We start from the raw sequence: 22,199 nt of genomic DNA, 5'->3' as shown, positions 1-22,199 counted from the left end.
ACACTGTCTTTCAACATGAGATTGACTGGAAAGATGTATTTAGCTATTATAGGAAATTTACAAATGGCTGTATGTTCTTAGACTTTCAATACAGATTTATAAACAGAATAATTTATACAAAAAAGGAATTATTGATAATGAAGTTGGTTGATGATGATACATGTACATTTTGTAAAACCGCCTCAGAAGATGTATCACATGTCTTCTTTGAATGTCAATTTGTTCGGAACTTTTGGCTTAAACCTAAGAATTCCTTAATAATAACCTCCAAACCAATATGACACTATCTAAATTAATCATTATGTTGGGACCGCCCTTAAATAACCAAGTAGTAAATCACATTTTACTACTTGCAAAAATATTAATCTATACTTCAAGCTTTAAAGATCACATATACTCTAGGGGGTTCAAATACATAAATCACTAATTGACATCGTTATAAATGAAACCCAGTCATAAATAAAACTACTCATTTCGATCTTTAAATAACTTAAATCGACCTTTTTGACAACAGTGCACAATTCTCACCCGCGAACGAAATTTCAACCAATCAGAGCGGCGCGTCTCTGTGACGTCATATGAGGAATAGATATGAGGGCCGATGCAGAATTCATGTACATTTCAGGGGGTAAATTATCTTGTTTACAGGTTTGTATAAACCTGAAATCGTGACAACTGTTGTGGAAAATGAAAGCTATATGTTCTCACAATCTACTGTCATTTAATTTTGTCTCCTGCTTTGCCTAGTTTCCGAGTTACAACTTGTTTTCATAGACGATTCTGTCAAAGTCGGTTGGTGTCGCTTGGCCTTATTTGTTCGAGCTAGACGCTAGTGATAGTGAAAAAACGATTATCAGCCTCGCTGATCAGGGTTACGGTTAATTTCTTCAACCTAAACAGTGCGACATTAAGGAGGGTGGATGCCCATCAGATGCAGTAATTTGAAAATATCCCCGGTAATTCTTGTTTGATTGTAATAAGATATCAAAGCAGTGTGGGCTTTTTTCAGGTTTTCTAGTGCGTGGATGGTATAATGACTGATAAAATTGATCCCATTTCTGTGAGTTTTTTTAACCTCGATATTTAATCATGTCATGTAAAAATATGACGTCTATTAAGTATAATCAAAAATTGACATTTGATTTATTTGAATCCGTAAACTAAACAACCCTACTTTGCCATTGATAAAAGAATCTGAAAATTTACTTAGGTAAATAGGTACATACAGTTTTAGCACACAGCAAATGCTTATATGTATTCCTTATGCAACAATGAAGTTCTGTTCATATTCACAAAACAGTATCGGCCCATAAGTTTTCACATGCAATTAAAATTGCATGCAATACACCAATTAATACTCCCTTGTAGTAACCCGTGTTAAGTGGTACAAACCTACACATGTTATTTGTCATCATTCAATTGATGGTCAGGTAATGAAATTATAACAGGTATAATTAGTGGTAACACCACTTAGATTACCCGACAAAGGTTCCCATTTGGCATCTCTTGTGTCTGGAGTAAATACTCAACATTATAAACCACTCTTGCTCTATAACGGTATGAGAAGCTATACCAAAAAGTCGCATCATATCAAATAAAGAAGTTGTTATCCATAAAGTATTATACTTTTCCATTATCCATCAACTTCTAAAATGCCAATCAAACAGATTAAAAACATCGATCAAAGGATTAACCGGAAATAGCTGATTGATTAATTACTTTTATCTTGCACAGCGGATTTGTCAAAAGGTAGTGTTTATGTATGTACATTTACTAATCTATACTGAATACACTCTGTCGTGTCTGTGTAAAAACAACGTCCTTCTTTCAAAGGATTAACCGCTAATACATTGATTGATTGCTCATTATTGGCTAACTAAATTACTTTTTTTTAAAGAATGGTGGACATTATGCAATTAGTTGCCAGGTGTGCTATCTTGGGTGACCAATGAGACTATACACCAATGTGGAATACCTGAAACGATATATCAATTTTTCGTATATTAGACTGTTAAAAGACACATCACTTTGAACAGATGCAGATGAATGGCATATCACTCGTTTTTGTGGATATTGATGCATACATTCCTCGAACAAGGTAATAGCCTGACATTGTTCCTATAACTTTAATCTGTTTTAATTTTAATATTTGCATTTTGTTTTTATTCATTTGTCGTAGGATTCAACAGAATCATTGTTTTTCGCCGTGAAGAGTTATGTGACAGACAACATACACCAGGGCGTGTGTGCGAATTATGATTCACATTGGATAACTATAAAATGTCTAGATATTACAGTCCTGTTATAAATTCACTATAAGTATCAGCATATCGTCTGCTTTTTATTTAGTTTCAAAATGCATACAGGTATGATAATAAACTAATTAGGATTATAAGACCAAATATAAAGACGTACATTGACTAGTATCTACATACTGTTGAGTGGACGTTAACCACGTGAATGTAGCAAGAAATTTATCGCGCAGTATTGTCACTTCGACCCCGTGGAAGAAATCGTTATGTTATAAGTTGTGTCATGCAAAATCCTTTTGGTCATGATTCAAACACATATGTAACTACGAGTAGAAAGTAATTTTGATTTTCTAACTTGATGAAAACAAACCATAATTTCATTAATTCTAACAGACCGTGACTTTACGATTTTCAAAAATGACGGCGCCCTGTCGCGAACATCCGCCAGTCTGAGGATGAATGCTATTTAGGTTTGTTTTCACCGCGTTACAAAATCAAAACTACTTTCTACTGGTAGTAAATTGATTGATGGCCAATAGGATTATACATGACATAGCTTATAACATAACAATTTCTCTCGTGGAAGAGAGGTGGGTGTCAATATAATACTACTTACAAAATTATTGTTACTTCGACCACAACCTCGCTTCCGAGGAAGAAATCGTTATGTTACAAGTTGTGTCATGGGAAATCTTTATGGTCATCAATCGTATACACATTTTACAACAACAAGTAAGTAGTTTTAATTCTTTCACTTCCGTGAAGCGATCTGAACACAAGTAAGATATCGTTTCAGGCTTCCACAATGCTCACTTCGCACTCACAAACATAACCCATTTACAGTCCGTTTGAGTCAGAAATGGACCGATGAATTGCAAATGATATCATTGTACAAAATAGCCATATAAATATAAATAGTACACATGTTTATCATTTACTAATACCCAACAGCTTTCTTATATTTGAACATTTTCCGGACTCCACCACAAAAGTTGTTTAAGAAACAATCATCACTGAAAACGGAAAATTTGTTATCTGTCGCGGCGGGGTGAAACCACAGAAACGGAACAGTCAGTCATGGCGGGGGACATCTCAAAATCTATTCCGGGAGACCTGTCGGTTCCTCGTCCGTTGTAGTGTCATAATCATGACTTAAAGGGATGACAAGTGGTGCCACAGTTGCCTGTTGTAGGCCATCCCGAGGCCAGTAACCTTGTTCAATGACGTTAGCTACCTTGTTGACACAGTTTTGACAAGTTTCAGTCGTGATTTTGTTAAGGGATTCCATAACCAAAACCTCTATGTCACGTAATCTAAAAGTTGTGTTTGATCTGGCAACATCTCCTTTGACAATACCCCATATCATTTCAATGGGGTTACGGTGATAGGGTGGAAGTCGCAGAATATCGTGACCCTTACTTTTTATGTAACTGTCAACTTTGTAGAAGGTTCACCTTTGTGGGTTTTTATGATCTCATATAGCTGATGCTTCGTTGCCTTTGAAGGCCGTGCAATCTGATATTTGTCGAGCCATGATATCATATCACCTTTTCGACTGTTCAATTTCGGGGCTTTACTGTCAGGGTCCTGCACGCTGTGGTATGGGGCATTGTCCATTATGATAAAAGACTTCTCTGGTATAGAGCTGGTACCAACTTGTTGTTAACCCAATCGAGGAAAACCGCACCATTCATCTCGGAATGGAAGTCTCTGTTATCTGTAGACTTTGCCCTGAATACCAAGTAGCAGCATGGAGAATGATTAGTCTCTCTCCTTTCCCTAGAGGCAGTTTTCTACGTGACCCCTTATCACCCCCATCGGGTACCCACTGACTGCTGGCAGTGTGCGAGGCATTGACCCATGTCTCGTCCAAGTACACTGGCTCGAGCCCTTCATCGCGCTTCTTCTTTGTAACCCTGAGAAAATTATTTCTCAAGCGAACGATTTCAGGGCGTTCACAGAGTACTGACCTATTCTCCGCCGAAATTTTCTTATAATGATACCCAAAAGAGTGTAAGAGTCGCCAGAGTGTGTACTTTGATACTCTGAGGTTGTGTTCATGCTTCAAATGCTTTTGTAAATTTTTCAGCAACATGTATTTGTTTTCAGAATAGAGCTTGTTGATAGACTGTTCTTTTGAAAGTTGTCCAAATGTTTGAATTTGTGTGATTTTGACAGGACCCCTACCTGCTTTGCATCACCCTCACAATGTTTGTGTTCCAGAACATTTGTCAGTACCCTTGCTGCCACTCCTAAAGCTTTTGCTGCCCGCTTATGGAATTTATTAATGGCATAAAATGGTTTGCCCCTTTCAGCTTCTGCACGCAAAAAATCGTACACTTTAATTATCAACTGTTTCACGTCAGCATTCAACTTCATTTTTCATCAGGCATGTGTATCCCGTGCACAACGAGATAGTGGCTGTTCCGTTTCTGTGGTTTCACCCCGCCGCGACAGATAAGAACTTTTGCGTTTTCAGTGATGATCGTTTCTTAACAACTTTTTTGGTGGAGTCCGGAAAATTTTTAAATATCAGAAAGCTGTTGGGTATTAGAAAATGATAAACATGTGTACTATTTATGTTTATGTGGCAATTTTCTACAATGAAAAAATTTGCAATTCATCGGTCCGTTTCTGACTCAAACAGACTGTAGCACGAACTACGGGGTCCTGTGGAAATCTGTGCATGGTGACACCATCGCCCGACCCATAGGAGCAATTGACGACAACGCAACAATTTGGCACGTCTTCTTTGATGTCGAGAAATCATCAACATGACGAGCTTTCTACACACTTTATGTACAAATAACTGAAAATCCATCCTCATACGACGTCACTGCAGTGCTCTGGCGACAGAGTTACATAACCTGTCTGTGGTTTCGTTGGTGGGCGAGAGTGAGCAGACGACTTTTTGGCAACTTTTAATCGCTCGGTATTAATTAACCACAAGTTTTTATAAGAATGAAATTAGTGTTCCGCATAAGACTAACCACAAATCTTTCCTATGTAATGACTAAAAGAGTACAAAATAAAAAAATTATTTGTTCTTTAAACAGCAAGAGTAGTATACACAATGGGGGTACGGGACCAGGTTCTCCCAAGGGCTCAATTTTTTCAGAATTTCGAACATCGTTTTTTTGCTAGAATTTTGCTTATTATTCAAGCAAAATTCTAGCAAAAAAACGATGTTCGAAATTCTGAAAAATATTGAGCCCTTGGGAGGACCTGGCCCCGTACCCCCATTGTGTATACTTCTGCAAGATATATCCTTTGCAGAATTTCTCAAGTTACCTAAAGACATATGCTGTATCGAAAGGTTTATTGCAATGAAAAATAATCAATTTAGTTGTTTATCTAGGAACTGGCAACACTTAGATACGGTACTCTGACATTTTAAGTTAACACACATGCAGTTTGACCTACTCAAACTATAGTGTCCACTACAGCAATAATATTTTCAAACTAACTCCTATTTATCTATATATGTACATCCTCATATGTGTATACAATTTTGTACTAACTTGGTGATGTATCTGCCAACACATGTCACTCTTCTGTCTGTACATGCAACTTAAAATGGAATAAAAAAGATAATTAAAAAAGACGAGTTGCTATGACATAGTCATAATACCAGGTGTACCACATAGTCATTATGTAAAGCGTTGACGAAAAAGTGAGCCTTTGCTGTCACGTTTGTAACACTTCTCACAAACACATGCAAATGGAAGTCAACTGTTCACCCGGAGAATCAGGAGAGCGTGTGGGGCGAGTCAGTATAAGAAATTAAACACTACACTGATTCGTTAGATTTGAATTTTCTTCCATATATCTACCATAATCGTTTTCAAAGCGTTAGTGAAGTATGTAGAAACGTTGTATAGTTAGCTACCACGCTGGCATCAAGTATCTCCAACTAAAAGGGCTAATAGCCATTCATAAGAACACGATGGTACAGTCAGTTTATGTTTCTTTCAATGCCACTGTGAGAAGGTGGACAGGGGAGTTCAAAAGAGCAGTTCAAAAGATAATAGTGATTACAGGGCGCCTGTATCCACGCAATAGTGTATGCTCAAGGCGCCAAAAACTCATTATCCCGATTAACCCAAGCTGCCTGTCAGGCGCTCGAAAGTTAACAGTCATATAGCATATCACACCGGGTTCCCAATCACTGCTGAGTGAACAGGTAATTTTGAACAAACTCGGATGTGATACATGGGGAAGTAAGACCCTAACTAGAAGAAAAACTGTTCAAAATAGGGCCATGAAGTTATTTTTATGGGACTTAAGAGAACCGCACCGAACGCAGCCGTTGAGGTTGACATGGGCTGGACACCTACATGTTTGAAGACCTGGGGGAGTGTGATGACACCAGAATCAACAGTCTACACAGAGATGGGCTCACCTACAAAATCTTCCAGTGGACGAGATCACTAGCATTGAGGAACAAAATTAACTGGATTAAAAGAGTTTGCCTTAAACTTATATCTCTAAACTTGCCTGAATTATTTGATGTCACCAATGGACTTCACACCAATCAAGTAGTACATAGGGTCCAAGACGAGATATCTAAACAACACATACAGGATTGGAAGCAGACGATAAACCTGTACTCACAGCCAGTCTGGCAGGGGAGGTAACAAACTGAGACGATATGCTACTTTCAAGACGGAATATGGGCGTGAACAATACATGAGCAAGACGATGACCAGAAAACCAAGAAGAGCTCTCTCTATGTTCAGATGTGGAGTAGCCCCCTTACACGTAGGGACAGGCCGTTTTAACAATGTCCCGTTAGAGGAAAGAGTGTGTTTAAACACGCACTTTTTAACTGTCTCTTATATACAAATACCACTAGAGACACGCTAAGTTTACGTTAAGTTTTAAAAAACGTTTTTAATCATGTCATCTGTTGATCAGTTTGCTTTTATAATGTCAAACCCAAATATTTTAAAATCTGCATGGGTGTTTTAGAGGAGAGGAGACCTCTGTTACATCACAATTAAGGTTGTGACTTTTTGTGTGTAAGGCCAAAGTTCAAACTTATTCACAGATGGGGTGTGGCCTCCTTGCCTTGTCAAAGCTGTTTTTGGATGCAAAGCAATGCAGTATTCAAGTACATTCCATGAAAAATATCACAAAAGTGACTTACCGGTTCATGATGAAATTAAGCCATATAAGAAGTATGTTATGAAGGCTCATGGTAAAATGTATGGATGCAGACAGCCTACAAACATACATTTTGGAAATATATTTCGCTTTTTTTAAATCAAGATTTCAATTTCCCACTGTGTCAGTCACGTGCCCAGAGGAAGTGCGTTTCCATAGAAACAAGCCTGTGAGTGGGTTAGTTTTGGGTGAAATTTCAATCAGGGTTTCATATTTCAGGCAGGCTGTAATAGTGCCGCCCTATTTATATATGTTATACATGTATGAGGTAAAACATCTGTCAGCTCTACGTGACCAATGTACAGTAGCTAAACTTCAACTGATTTGTGACCCGGGCTCTACGCACACCACCACGTAACTTGAAGACATAACTGGCCTGCAACGTTATTCCAATGGCCCTAACATCATTCCAGCTATGTGACCGCCTCCGTGGTGTAGTGGTTAGATCGTCCGCCCGGAGAGCGGAAGGTCGCGGGTTCGATCCCCGACCGCGTCATATCAAAAGACGTTAAAATATGGTACTTGTTTGTCCCTGCCTGGCGCTCGGCTTTAATGGGTACAACAAGGACTGATCGGCTCGGAGTCAGTATAATGTGTCTGAGTGGGGTATTCATGCTTCACTGCAGCATGGTATCTCAGTGGGCTAGCACTATAAAACGAGCTTCAGTCTGGGCTAGTACAAGCAGCCGCACATCCACATACACACACATGCACGTCGTCATATGAGCGACATATTCTCAAGCATGACGTTAAACCCAATTTCACCTCACCTCATTCCATCTATGTGCCAGCCTTTTACACCAGTTGTATTCAGCAGAAGCGTGTGAACCTCAGAACTGATTGTTTTAAATATCAATTTGGAAATCCATCATTACAGACCTTCGTCGTTAAGACTCGGAGTTTTAAAGCCACAACTCGTAATGGAAATAATCGACGAAACCCTTCCATATTGATCAGAAATCTCTGCCAAAAGCAGATTCGATTGTAACACGACACCCTATTAGTTACATGGCGTGGACAGGCATTTATCATGGCACATTCTTACATCGAGTAGCCACGGATCAGGTAGGACAAGGTAATCAGTTACGAAGTGATTTTCCTTTTAATTTTCTAATTTTAGGATAACAAATAAGAACATCTGGTGTATTTGGAGTATTCATATGTTTACTATTCTAAATATTTCTTACACTAATTTTCTGCATCGGTTACGGAGTAATTTTCTAATTAATTTTCTCATTTTATGAGAAAAAATATGAAAATCTGATGTATATTAATATGATGGATTTTGAAAATCTCTATGCATATGTTTACTATTTCAAGGGTTGATAAAACATCGTTCCTTCAATTCAGCATTTGAATTTTTATCACGAACCTCCCATGAATTATTAAAAGCCAAATATCACGCATTTTAAAATAAGAATCCTTCAATCTTGAAAGAATATAGGCACACGAATGATTTCCCAACAGCAATGTTTTGAACATTTTATAAGGTTTCAAAATTACACAGAGATGCAAGCGGGATTCAAAGTAAAAATCGAAATCTTCATCTTCAGTAAGAGCCAGTATCAATACGTGGGTCGATCAAAAAGTACGTAGACTAACTGTATTCTCGATGTCTAATGTTTGAACAGCGTTCATTTTATTTTGAAGGAATCTTTAGCAAAGTCATATCCAAAATTTCACATATGTGGGTATTTCATATAAAATATATTCAGTACAGTATTGGATGACTTCCCCTCATAATCAACAGTCAAAGATTTGGATTGCTTAATTTATATTTAGTTGAGGGCTGTTTCTTAAGGACACCCCCATTTCAATCTTCCTAAAACATTGTGTCCATATGTTCAAGCAGGTACTGTTTACAACATATTGTGAGCTGACACTTGTGTGACCATTCAGTGTTTAGTTTGCCTTGGCATCATGTATGAATAAGTGAAAATATTAGAATAAGTTATGCCTCATCTGAAAGGGGATGGGTAGTGTTTCCAAAACCAGCTCTTTCAGTCAACATCAAGTGGGGAGTCACTTTAACAAGCGATTGTAATTTCAAATATCTAAGTGTGAATCTAGAGGGCTTCTATCAATCTCAAACACACAAAATATTTCTTGCATATTTTGCATTTATTGTAGATTTTGCGTTTTTTAGGGTACCAAGATAAAAGGTCAAACAAAATGGGGATCTTGAGACTGGAACATAGCAAAGCCAAATTGCCTGAGCTTGACAGATAATATGTAGAAAAATCAAACATAAAAATAACTGCATTTGTATCGTTTTCTTTGTGACTCTACATACTTTTTTATCACCCCTCGTACATTATTAAACAAGATTCAGCATCATTTCCAGGCTCCACCTCATCCCTATCCCCAAATATCCAATTTACTGATGCCATCATTTAGCTTAGCCTCATTTCTAAAATTATCTTTGGTACATGTCATTTTCGAGAATGGTACGGCAGCATGGCTTTGTTACCAAGGACAAACCCGCATTATCTATATAAACTATGATTAACAAAGATAAAACCACAGTTCCCTTCTTTCATGTAGAAAGGATGAATAATATCAAAAGATTTGGGCTTTTAGGTCAGTACACTACAGAAAGCATTTGTTCCCGAGCTGAACTACGTATAGCTTAAGCGGAAAATGACATACATTTTACACATGTGAGAGCAATTACACACTGACTCACTTTAAAGAGTATTTAAGTTTAGATAATGCTTACAGTTGTGTATTCCTCTATAAATATGTAAGGAGCACGTTTTCACCTTTTCACAAACACCTTCAAAGGATGTCATGCATCGTCCTATTTTATCTTGTACCATTATGTTACCATATCTTTTTCATGTAATAGTTGACTTGCCTTTCAATGTGTTTGTGATGGACGCTACAGTGAGTGAGTGAGTTTAGTTTTACGCCGCACTCAGCAATGTTCCAGCTATATGGCTGGCTGGACACTACAAGAGGAACAGCATACTCTGGTCGTTTCACAAACATTAGGAAAAGACTTGACGCATTTTCCTAGCATATTAACCCGTGCGAAATAGGTTTGCTTTTAGTTGAGATAAGGAATATGGAAAGGGTTTGCCGCTTCCATTGTCCATACACCCTCGCATAGTCTACAACTGTGCGACCGAAAACGGTTGACGGGAGTGTTTACCTACATCTTAGGTTATCCACGCTAGTGTGGAGCTATATATGTGTTTCTAATCTCCATCCTCAACGAGAAAGAGAGCAGGCGACCGAAAACTATTAATACAGATGATATTAAAATGTTTTACACTGAGTGCGAAATTCATTTGAGATGTAGATCACTTTGTAATAGTCCTTAAATACTCGTTAATGTCCGCGTTAGAATTGATCTTCAGCAACCCATGCTTGTCGTAGGAGGCAACTAACGGGATCGGGTGGTCATCCTCGCTGACTTGTTTGACACATGTCATCGTATCCCAACTGCGTAGATCGATGCTATGATACTGATCACTGGATTGTCTGGTCCAGACTCGATTATTTACGGACTACTCTCATAAGGCTGGAATGTTGCTGAGAGCATTAAACAACAAGCAAACAAATTCGTCCTTTAAATAGTTTATGATGCAAATCGTTTAGCCTTGCTGAGGAATCAATGTTTAGTTCTGTAGATGGAAAACGATCAAGCTGACCTGGTTTTAGGAGTGTGCAAGGACAGGTGAGTGTATTTATATTATCACACCTTGTTACATTTCCATAGAGATTTTGATAAGAAATGTATTTATTACTTCACACCGAAATGAATATTAGGGGCCTGCTAGATAGGAAAGAGAGCAAAAACCTTATAGCCTTGCCGAAACATCTCACTTCATTTTCATTTTAGCAGGACACATACACGTGGTTGGGTCAATGACCTCTAGATTCAATTCAGCACCTATAATAACAAGCACCAGTATGTTGGAAACTGCCGTGACCCAAGTCTCACTAAAAGCGGATACTAGGCGTAGCGCAATCTGAGGACACGATCCATTAAGCTGGATTTACTACGTACAAAAATAACCGTCTGTGTTAGTTTTGCGGTATTAAAGTCGGGAGTAAACTGTCGGCTGGTAAGGCTCACATTGGACTGAAGACAACACCCAAGAGGTGCTGATTCTTCGCCATTTTCTCTGTCAACACGGTTCTGTTTACGAGGCAGTCGTGTTTCCAAATCGACACTGGAATTCTCACTGTCGTGATACTACTCGGTAATTCTATCGACAACACTTTAAGTGCAAAGTTCAGGCTTGGAGTTTCCAAATGACTGAATGATCGTCGTTTGTGGGCCTTCTCTTAAACATATCTGATCCAAAGTAGACAGAGGAGGAAATGGGTTGCATACGATTTATTGTCTTATTTTGGGGGGGGAGATAATGGATCTGAAGGTCAGGCTAGGTCACTTCTTGCATTGCGTAGCATCGTACCCCGATTGCTGTGGACCCGATCCACAATGTGGTAGAACGTTTATCATTACGATCACCTTAGTACTATGATCGCTTTGTGAACGTCAACCACTTGTCAACCAATAGCTCTCTTTAGACTTGCTTTTGATGACATGTACGTCATAAAGAGCTATTCCTATTTATATAACATGAACATTGGTTAAGGTTAACACAAAATCATACATTAAGGATACTGCAATCTTTTGAAAATTATTTCGTCATGTGTGGTCTTGGCTTAGATCTAGGACACGTTCAACATTTCTTCCATGGGGTTCAAGTCCTGCTGACGACACCTTTACCGGCCAAATATAAAATCATTGGTTTGACTGTCAAAACACAAATTACTTCCTTCAATTCCACATGACCATTAATTGTTGATTCAAGATGATGATGAATAATTGATTCAAAGCTCCATTTTTGAAAATTAATGGATTTTTTAACAGTACAGTCGCATTTTGGTATTAATTACCAGTCGTCTTAGGCGTCGGGATTCGCTGTCCTGCGTTTAGCCCAATGACTGCGGATTTGAAATCTGTTGTAATTGTGACCTGATTGTGATATTTGGCGCTGGATGGGTCATTGTGCTCTTGCAAAGACTCTTCCTTCCAGAGATATTTCTTAGGGGCAGTCGAGTAGCCTAGTGGTTAAAGCATTCATCGAAGACCCAGGTTCGATTGCCTACATTGAAACAATGTGCGATGCACATTTCTCGCATCTTCCGCTAATATTGCTAAAAACGCAGGACAAAACTAAACTTATTCCCTCAGATATATCTTATGATCATGGAAAAGTTTCATCACTTGTATTTCGTCAACGTAATAAACGTCTAAGACATGTGACATCTAGTTTCTTTCACCAATAACAGCGGCGGTAAAGCTAATTAATTCGCAACAACAAAATCAAATTATTCAGCAAAACTAAGTTATCTTAGAAAGACAATTGTAAACAACTAAGCCATGTGCATAGTCATGAACATCTTGACTTAAGCAGAAAAGGAACTGAGTTGGACGCTTCCTGACACACCAAGCTCACGTCAGAAACACCTTCAACGCAACAACAGTACAATCTTCGATAGATATGCGATAAGCATACTTCACTACAGTAACGTTCAACTGAGCTATCGTCTTTTAAGGATGATATTTGCATACATTACGCTAGCTTACAACAGTCGTAGAACGCTTGTGAGACTGGGCCCAACACAGTATGTAGTTTTGATTTCAGTATTCTCCTTACCACAGTGACCCACGACCGAGCTTCCCTCGATCGCTTAAGAGATATCTGGGTTAAACGTTCATAACTTCTAACACGATTCTCCACGCGGCTTCGGTGATTCCCGTACTATGATGCTTTTTACATCATTCGCTTTAGTTTACAAATGAGGTAGTCTGTCTTACAGTCCCTGAACCACATTAATTTCCCTACTGCCAAGCCCTCTCTGCAGTGCTAAAGCGCTAAATAAAGCAAGTCTAGATTTCCTCAGGTTCAGAATCTCTGGTATCCCTAGGGCTCCTTTTCAATATAAATGGGCTTGTTTGTTACTATCAAAATTATATATATTCAGAGACTAAGCATTAGTCTACAAATGAGGCTAAGACGTAGATTTGAAAGAATCTGCTGATCTGGAGCAAATGTTGGTTGTTTCGAAAAGGGTGGTAGCATGCAGCAGAGAGTGATGTTTTATATCAGAGCAGCTTAGAACAGTATCTCCGTTATCTGTATATCACGAGGTTTCGGAGAAAGAAGCATTTTGCAGTGAAACTCACAAGCATATATATTGTTGACAAGTTATTACCAAGAACCCCAGTCAAGCTAACTCTGAGCAGCGAATTGTGGGAACCTTGACCACTCTGCTTAAGCACTGATTATAACAGCGGTCAGCGTTAATAAGTGTTCGTGACAACCAGCTGTCAATTGTAACCGACTTTGTTGAAGTCGGCGTTTATCATCATTTCAAGGCCTAGATCTCTTCGAGCCCAGCACAGACGGCGTATGGGCCTTCTCACATTAATCGCTGCCTGGTCGAACCCAGCAAAAACAGTTTGGAGGATGTTGGGGAGTCGGACAACGTGGTACTATGTATGGGGGTGTGACATTTCATAATGGGTGAGTGAGTATGGTTATACGCCGCTTTTAGCAATATTACAGCAATATCAAGACGGGGGACTCCCGAGATGGGCTTCACACATATGGGGAATCGAACCTGGGTCTGCAGCGTGACGAACAGACGCTTAACACCTAGCCTACCCCGCCGCCCTGACATTTCATAAGCGAGGTCCACATATCTGCCAAGTTTGTCCTGAATCTAGTACATCACGTGTGGCAAGAGGGTTTGACAATTGAATAATACAAATAACTTGTGTAGTGTTTTTGACAAATAACTTAGTGTCTATTTCCAAAGAATTTTATGATTGTCCTTTTCCACGACCCCCACTACAAAAGGTTCGTCATACCATGAATCGACCTCTGAGCTAAAACCACAATCATGGTGAAGACGGTAATCAAACAAACGAGACGCGCCATAATCCTTACGATATTTTGTTTGTGCCAAAGCTGAGCATCTAGTGACTTGGTCTTGGACAGTCTTCATAATCTACATCCATATTTACATGTTGGTTAAATACCACACATCTACGTTCACTGTGGGGACTGACTGGTCCTAAGCAGTGAACAGAAAACCATCTATATTGGGTAAGTGTGTAGTGTCCAATGGTCAAGTGTTTTTCTTGCACAACCTGAGTCAAAATTATTCCCCAAGAATATTAATATTTCATCGCAGCATCGCCTACATTCTTCCACAACCCAGCTATCCGTGTACGGACAGAGAGCTGAGAGCACTGGCATTGCAGAACAACGTTGCAAACACGGATTGAATACATTGATTATATTACGCGAAGGACCGCTAATGGTCGACGAAACTGACTTCCGGTGCAATAATGTTACCAATTAGACTCAGACAAGGCTTGATTTATCACAAGGGTCACATTTCACGTAAAGTGTGACCGGCATTCAGATCTCCCTGGCACCAAGACATGTGCAGAATTTCTAATTTCGCTAAGTGATCTGACACAAGTTCTGCTTTTGCCGTCAAAAAGCGAAATTCAGGAGACAAACCTTCGGTCGCTAATTTCCACCACAAGGTCTACATCAATGGCTGACACGTTTGGCTTACATTCATTTGCTAAATGAAAATGTTAGTGTTGTAACGTTATTTCTTCTAGTAAAATGTGGATTCACTTTGTTCATTGTATCAGATGTTTTAAAGTCTAACACCGTTATCAAGAAAATGATCTGCTTGATAACGGTGTTCGCAGCTACACCGAAACGTCGCTCATATTTTATTAAAGACGTTGTATATCCATAGAACTCTCCTCGTTGTGTAAATAATCCAGTCTGGACCAAGGGATCAACAGTATGGTTATAGTTCTACGCAGTTGGGATACGATGACATGTGTCACTCGATCCCGTCGGGTGCGTCTTACACCAAGCATGGCATGCTGAAGAGCAATTCTCAAAATGATGTTCACGGGTCAGAGGACCTACGAGCATTCAGTCAAATTAGCGCGGTCCCTTTCCAGCTTATCTCCGTTGAGACATATTATAAATATGGAAACTGTATTTTTCTGTGATTCCTTTTCGCTTTTTGCATACAGTGTGAAGACATGTTATGCAGCTGTGTCATGGGTGGGATGTGATGATTCAACTCACCTTATTATTCCTTTTCTCTCGTTTGTCCTTGACGTTTTACATGGTTTACTTCAATGTAAAGTTTCTGGATGTAGATCTACTTGAAAGACAATTCAGTAAATACAATATTTACAACACAAACAAACTGAATATGGTTACTGATCAGCAAGAGAACGAATATAGTCTGCCTACACTGGTCAACAAAATCTAATGAAAATACCACGTTGATGATTAGGTTTCACAGAACCTTTTCTTCCTCGAGACGAGTAACACGTATCTTTCAAGATAATTTCTTACCTTATCAATCACATTCAGACAGGGAATAAGTTTATGAGAGACTAAGATGTTTAACACGGCCAATTCGCACGAACGTTTGTTTCCAGCTTTTAAATGTTTGTTTGTATCCTTGTTTCCTTGTTGTTTGTATCCAACGCAACACGCAACTTTCTACAACCACAGGAACTATATTTCTGCTAAAAGCAGAGATCGCTGACTTGGTTGTCAAATGTCATCTTATCCCAAATGCTCATGTTGTTGATCATTGGGTTGTCTGATCCACACTCGATGATTTACTGACCGCCGTCATATTGCTGTTATATTACTGACTGCAGCGTCCAACAACCAACCGACCAACCAACTAAAAGGAGAGTTGATCGTACAATTCCGAAAAAATCATGAGCATTATGTCTATGAATCACTTTGAAACAGTCATGATACCGGGTGTTCGAAAAACATTTTGAAAGCTTTACTGAGGCTGCTTACTGATCAAGGACCGAAAAACAGTCTAAGAAATATTGGAAACAGAGTTGGTTTGATTGTTACTTAAAAGTTGTGAAATGTTAACACCTAAGGCTGGATCGTGACTATTATTGCTTGACGTAAAGGGAAGCTGGCTGATAGAAAGACGAGTGTGTGCGTATGAGTCATTATCACTGCATCACATAGTCATAATGTCAGGTGTATCATATAGTTATAGTATATGTATAAGGTGTTGACGAAAACGTGAGCCTTTGCTGTCACGTTTGTAGCGTCCATAACAAACACATGCAAAGGGAAGACAACTGTTCACCCGGAGAATCAGGGGCGAGTCAATATAAGAAACTAAACCCTACACTGATTCATTATATTTGAATTTTACCTCCATATGTCTACCATATTCGTTTACAAAGTGTTGTTGAAGTATGTAGAAAAGATGTATAACAAGTTGGGTACCACGCTGGCATCAAGTATCTCCTACCGAAAAAACTTATAGCCATTCATGGGAACATAGGGTCACCGTCAGTTCTTTCAATGCCACTATGAGAAGGTGGACAGGGGAGTTCAAAAGAGCAGGGTTGAGACTCGAGGCATGGTTGTGAACGCAACACTCACCGTATGATTTCTAGCTCTTCCCAAGCATATACTATGATAATAGTGATTACAAAGCGCCTGTATCCACTGTGTACCAATGCTCTAAAATGTATGCTCAATGTTTACTAAAATATCATATGAGTTACCCCCTGTTTACCAAGCTGCCTGTGAGATTACCCCCTGTTTACCAAGATTACCCCTGTTTACCAAGCTGCCTGTGAGATTACACCCTGTTTACCAAGCTGCCTGTGAGGCGCTAGACGTTAAGAGTCATATGACTGGGTGGACAGAGGTAAATTTGAACAAACTCACATAATACTACATGTGTCACGTGTGCTTCATTGTGGGGCAACGAAATCCAAGAAACTTTTAAGAGTCAAGTTGCTAAACATGGTCACCGTGCTCGAAGTGACAAACGTACCTATATTACAATTGATTTGTGACCAGGGCTCTATGCAAACCACTATGTAACGTTAAGACATAACATCTGGCAACGTTGTTCAAATGGTCATAACGTCATTCCAGCTATGTGCCAGCCTTTTACACCAGTGGGATTGAGCAGAAGCGTTGAATCTCGGAGCTGATAATTTTGAAAATTAATTTGGAAATCCAACACAGACCATTGGCGTTAGGACTCGGAGTTTTAAAGCCCCCACTCGTAACGGAAATAATCGACAGAACACTTTCCATATTCATAAGACATGTCAGAGTCGATTGTAACACGGCACCCTCTTAACTACGAGGCGAGGAAAGCCACATATCATGGCAAATTCTTACATCGAGTTGCCACGGAGACTGGCTTTCTGCAATCAGTTACAAAGTAATTTTCCATTTAATTTTCTAATTTTATGATAAAAAATGTGAAACTCTGGTGCATTTAGAGTATGCATATGTTTACTATTCCAAGGATTAATAATCGTTGTTCCTTCAATTCAGCGTTTTTAAGAATATTAATTAAGAACGTCCTAGATTTTCTTGTCGGTTGCAAATAAAAACCCACATTTTAAAATCAGAATCCTTTAATCTTGAAAAAATATAGGCGCACGAATGACCTCCCAACAGCAATGTTTTGAACATTTTAAGGTGCAAGCGGGATTCAAAGCAAAAATCGAAATCGTCATCCTCGGTGAGAGCAAGTATCGATACATCTCATTGATCAATTCAGCATAAGTTCCAGGCTCCACCGCATCCCTATCCTCAAATACTAGTATCCAATTTACTGATGCCATCATTTAGCTTAGCCCCATTTCTAAATGTATCTTTGGTACATCTCATCTTCGAGAATGGTACGGCAGCATGGCTTTATTACCAAAGACAAAACCGCATTATGACGCAAACTATGATAAACAAAGATAAAACCACAGTTCCGTTCTTTATGTTGAAAGGATGGATATTATCAAAAGATTTTGGCTTATAGGTCAGTGCACTACAGAAAGTATTTGTTCCCGATCTGAATTACTTATATCTTAGGCGGAAAATGGCATACATTTTATACACGAGAAAGCAATGACTCACTTCTAAAAAGTAGTTAAGTTTATGATTACACAATGCCATATGTTATATTTAAGTTTAGATAATGAATACAGGTGTATTCGTCTTTTTACCTTTACGCAAACACCTTCAAATGACGTCATGCATTAACCTATTTTGTCTTGCACCATTATGTTACCATGTAATAGTTGATTTGCCTTAGTGTTTGTGATATACGCTACAAAAGGAACAGCATACTCTGGCCGTTTCACAAACACTAGGAAATTCCTATATTAACTCGTGAGAAACAGTCTTCGGATTTTCACTTTATGTCAATACTTGATTTGCCTTTGCTTGTGTTTCTGACATGTGCTGCCAGTTGGGTAGGATACGCGCACTTTTCGCGAAAATATAATATATTCTGATTAAAACAAACACGTTCATGATGCAGTCGAAATTGACGATCGACTTTGCTTTTAGTAGAGATAAGGAATATGGAAAGGGTTTGCCGCTTGCATTGTCCATAAAACCCTTGCGTAGTCTGCAATTGTGCAACCGACAATGATTGGGGAGTGTGTACCTATATCTTAAATTATCCACATGTTTGCATGTGTTTCTTATCTCCATCCTCGATGAGAAAGAGAGCGGGCGTGCGAAACTATTAATACAACTTTTTTAGAATACTGTACACTGAATGAGAAATTCATTTTCAGATGTAGATCATCACTTGATAGTGGTCCTTAAATACTCGTGAAGATTAGAATTGGTCTTTATCAAATCCATGCCTGTCGTAAGAGGCGACTAACAGACTCGATCTTGACCTGGTTGACACATGTCATTGTATCCCAGATGCACAGATCGATGCTTATGCTGTTGATCATGGAATTGTTTGGTCCGGACTCGATTATTTAGCGTCATATAGCTGGAATATTGTTGAAAGCGCAGTTGAAACAACAAACACAAAAATTCGGCCTTAAAATAATTCATGATACAATAGCCTTGCTTCGGAATCAATGATGAATACTGTAGATGAAGAAAGATCAAGCTGACCTGTTTTTTTATAAGTGTGCAAGGAAAGATGAGAGCATTTATTTTATCACGTCTTGTTACGTTTCTAATGCGGTTTTTGAAAAGTAATGTATTTATTACTTCACACTGAAATGAAAGTTGGGTGCCTGCTAGATGGGAAAGGAAAAAGTATAGCCTTGAAGAAACATCTCAAGTCATTTTCCTTTTGCGAGTGCGATGTTGGACAACTAAACAAAACAAAAAGAATCTCGTCCTTAAAATATTTTATGAAACAAATCATTTAGCCTTGCTTTGGAATAAATGTTTAATAAGATGAAGAAAGGTAAAGCTGACCCGATTTTATGAATGTGCAAGGAAAGTTGAGAGTATTTATATTGTCAAATTTTCATACATATCCACAGCGGTTATAGCGGATAAGAAATGTATTTATTCCTTAAAACCAAAAAGAAAATCAGGTGCCTGCGAAACGGGAAAAGAGAAAAAAAAAAACGTAGAGCCTTGAAGAAACATCTCACGTCATTTTTCATTTTAGGAGAAACATACCAATGTTTGGGTCAATGATCTGGGGATTCAGTTTAGCACCTATAACAACAAGCAGTAGTATGCTGAAAACTGTCCTCACCCAGGTCTCGCTGAAAGCGGATACCAGGCGTGCGTCTTCCGAGGCCACGATCCATTAAGTAGGTTTTACTATGTACAGAAAAAAAAACTCTGTGTTAGTTTTGCGGTAGTAAAGTCGGGTATAAACCATCGGCTGGTTAGGTTTAAAATAGACTAAGAACAGCATCCAAGAGGTGCTGATCCTTCGCCATTTTCTCTGTCAACACGGTCCTGCTTCTTCTTTGAGTGGCATTTTAGAAGTTGGGAAGTACAATATAGAACACACTTTATGGATTACAACTTCTTTTATTCGTGAGTGCGACGTTTCGATACAGATTCTTGTACCGTTGTACCGTTGTCAAGCTTGTCAAGCTTGTACAATAATCTGCATCGAAACGTCGCACTCACGAATAAAAGAAGTTGTTATCCATAAAGTGTGTTCTATATTGTACGGTCCTGTTTATGAGGCAGTCGTGTTTCCAAATCGACACTGGAAGTCTTACTGTCGTGATACTACTCGGTAATTCTATCGACTACACTTTAAGTGCAGGGAGATCAAATGGATTCGATGGTCAGGCTGGTGACTTATTTCATTGTGTGTCATCGTACCCCGATTGCTGTGGACCTAATCCACAAAGCGGTAGCGCTAAGGCTGTAGAACGTTTACTATCACGATCACCTGAGCCCTTTCATCACTTTGTGGTGGAACTTACTCTTGTCAATCACTGTCTCTTTTAGACTTGATTTTGATTACATATACGTCACCAACCAAGAGATATTTATATTTCTATAACATGAACATTGTTTAAGGACAATTCCATCAGTTGAATCTTTTGAACATTCGTCATGTGTGGTCTTGGAGGATATCAAGTACACATTCTTAAATCCTTCCATGAGCGTTCAAGTCCCGCTGACAACACCTTTTCCGGCAAAATTTGAAATAATTTGTTCCACACAAATGAGTTTCTTCAATTCCAAATAACCATTTATTGAAAAGTGGATTCAGATAATGTAGGCATGACTAATTGATTCAATGGTCAATTCTTGAAAAACTGGATTTTTATCTGTACAGTCGCATATTGGTATTAATTACAACATGAACCGGTTGTCTTAGGCAGAGGTGTGCCCAATGACTTCGGATTCGTGCCCTGATTGTGATATTTGGTTTGTCAACGACATGGTGGGCCCATGGTGCTCTTGAAATGACTTTGCCCTCAAAACATTTCTTAGAGGCAGTGGAGTAACCTAGTGGTCAAAGCGTTCACCCTTGACACCGAAGACCCGGTTTCGATTCCCTGAACGGGAACAATGCGAAGCACATAGCGTCTCCCCCGGTAATATTGCTGCAATATTGCTAGAAACGCGATGCAAACGTAAACTCACTCACTCGGATATTTCTTATGACTTCTTAAACGTCTCAGACATGTACGTGCGTAGCTTGTAGCTGCTTCCATCACTTATAGCTGCTTTAAAGCTCATTAATTCGCAGCAACAAAATCAATTTACTCAGCAAAAGTAAATTATCTTAAAAGAAGACAATATAAGCAACAAAGCCATTTCCATAGTCATGAGAAATCTCGACTTAAGCAGAAAAGGAATTGAGTTGGACGCTTCCTGACACGCCGGAAGTTCACGTCAGAAACAACTTCACCGCAACAACGATACAATCTTCGATAGATATGCGATAAGCATACTTCACTACAGTAACGTTCAACTGAGCTATCGTCTTTTAAGGGTGATATTTGCATACATTACCATAGCTTACAACTGTCGTAGAACGCTTGTGAGACTGGGCCCAACACAGTAAGTAGTTTTGATTTCAGTACTCTCCTTACCACAGTGACCCACGACCGAGCTTCCCTCGATCGCTTAAGAGATCCCTGGGTTAAACGTTCATATTTCCAAAACGATTCTTCATATGGCTTCGGCGATTCCTCTACTATGACCCGTTTAACATCGATTGCTTTCGTTTACAAACGAGGCTAAGACATAGATTTGAAACAACCGGCTAATCTGGAACAAATGGGTCTGTGTTGGTTGGTACGAAAAGGATGGTAGCGTGCAGCAGAGAGTGATGTTTTGAATCAGCGCAGCGTTGGACCCTATCTTCGTTACATCACGAGGGTTCGGATAAAGAAGCATTTTGCAGTGAAACTCACAAGCATTATATATTGTTGACAAATTATTTCCCAGAATCCCAGTC

This window comes from Haliotis rubra, unplaced genomic scaffold, assembly GCF_003918875.1.
Source record: "Haliotis rubra isolate DU_JTF1 unplaced genomic scaffold, ASM391887v1 Scf233, whole genome shotgun sequence".
Classification (NCBI taxonomy): Eukaryota; Metazoa; Mollusca; class Gastropoda; order Lepetellida; family Haliotidae; genus Haliotis; species Haliotis rubra.
This window is presented reverse-complemented; position numbering follows the sequence as displayed.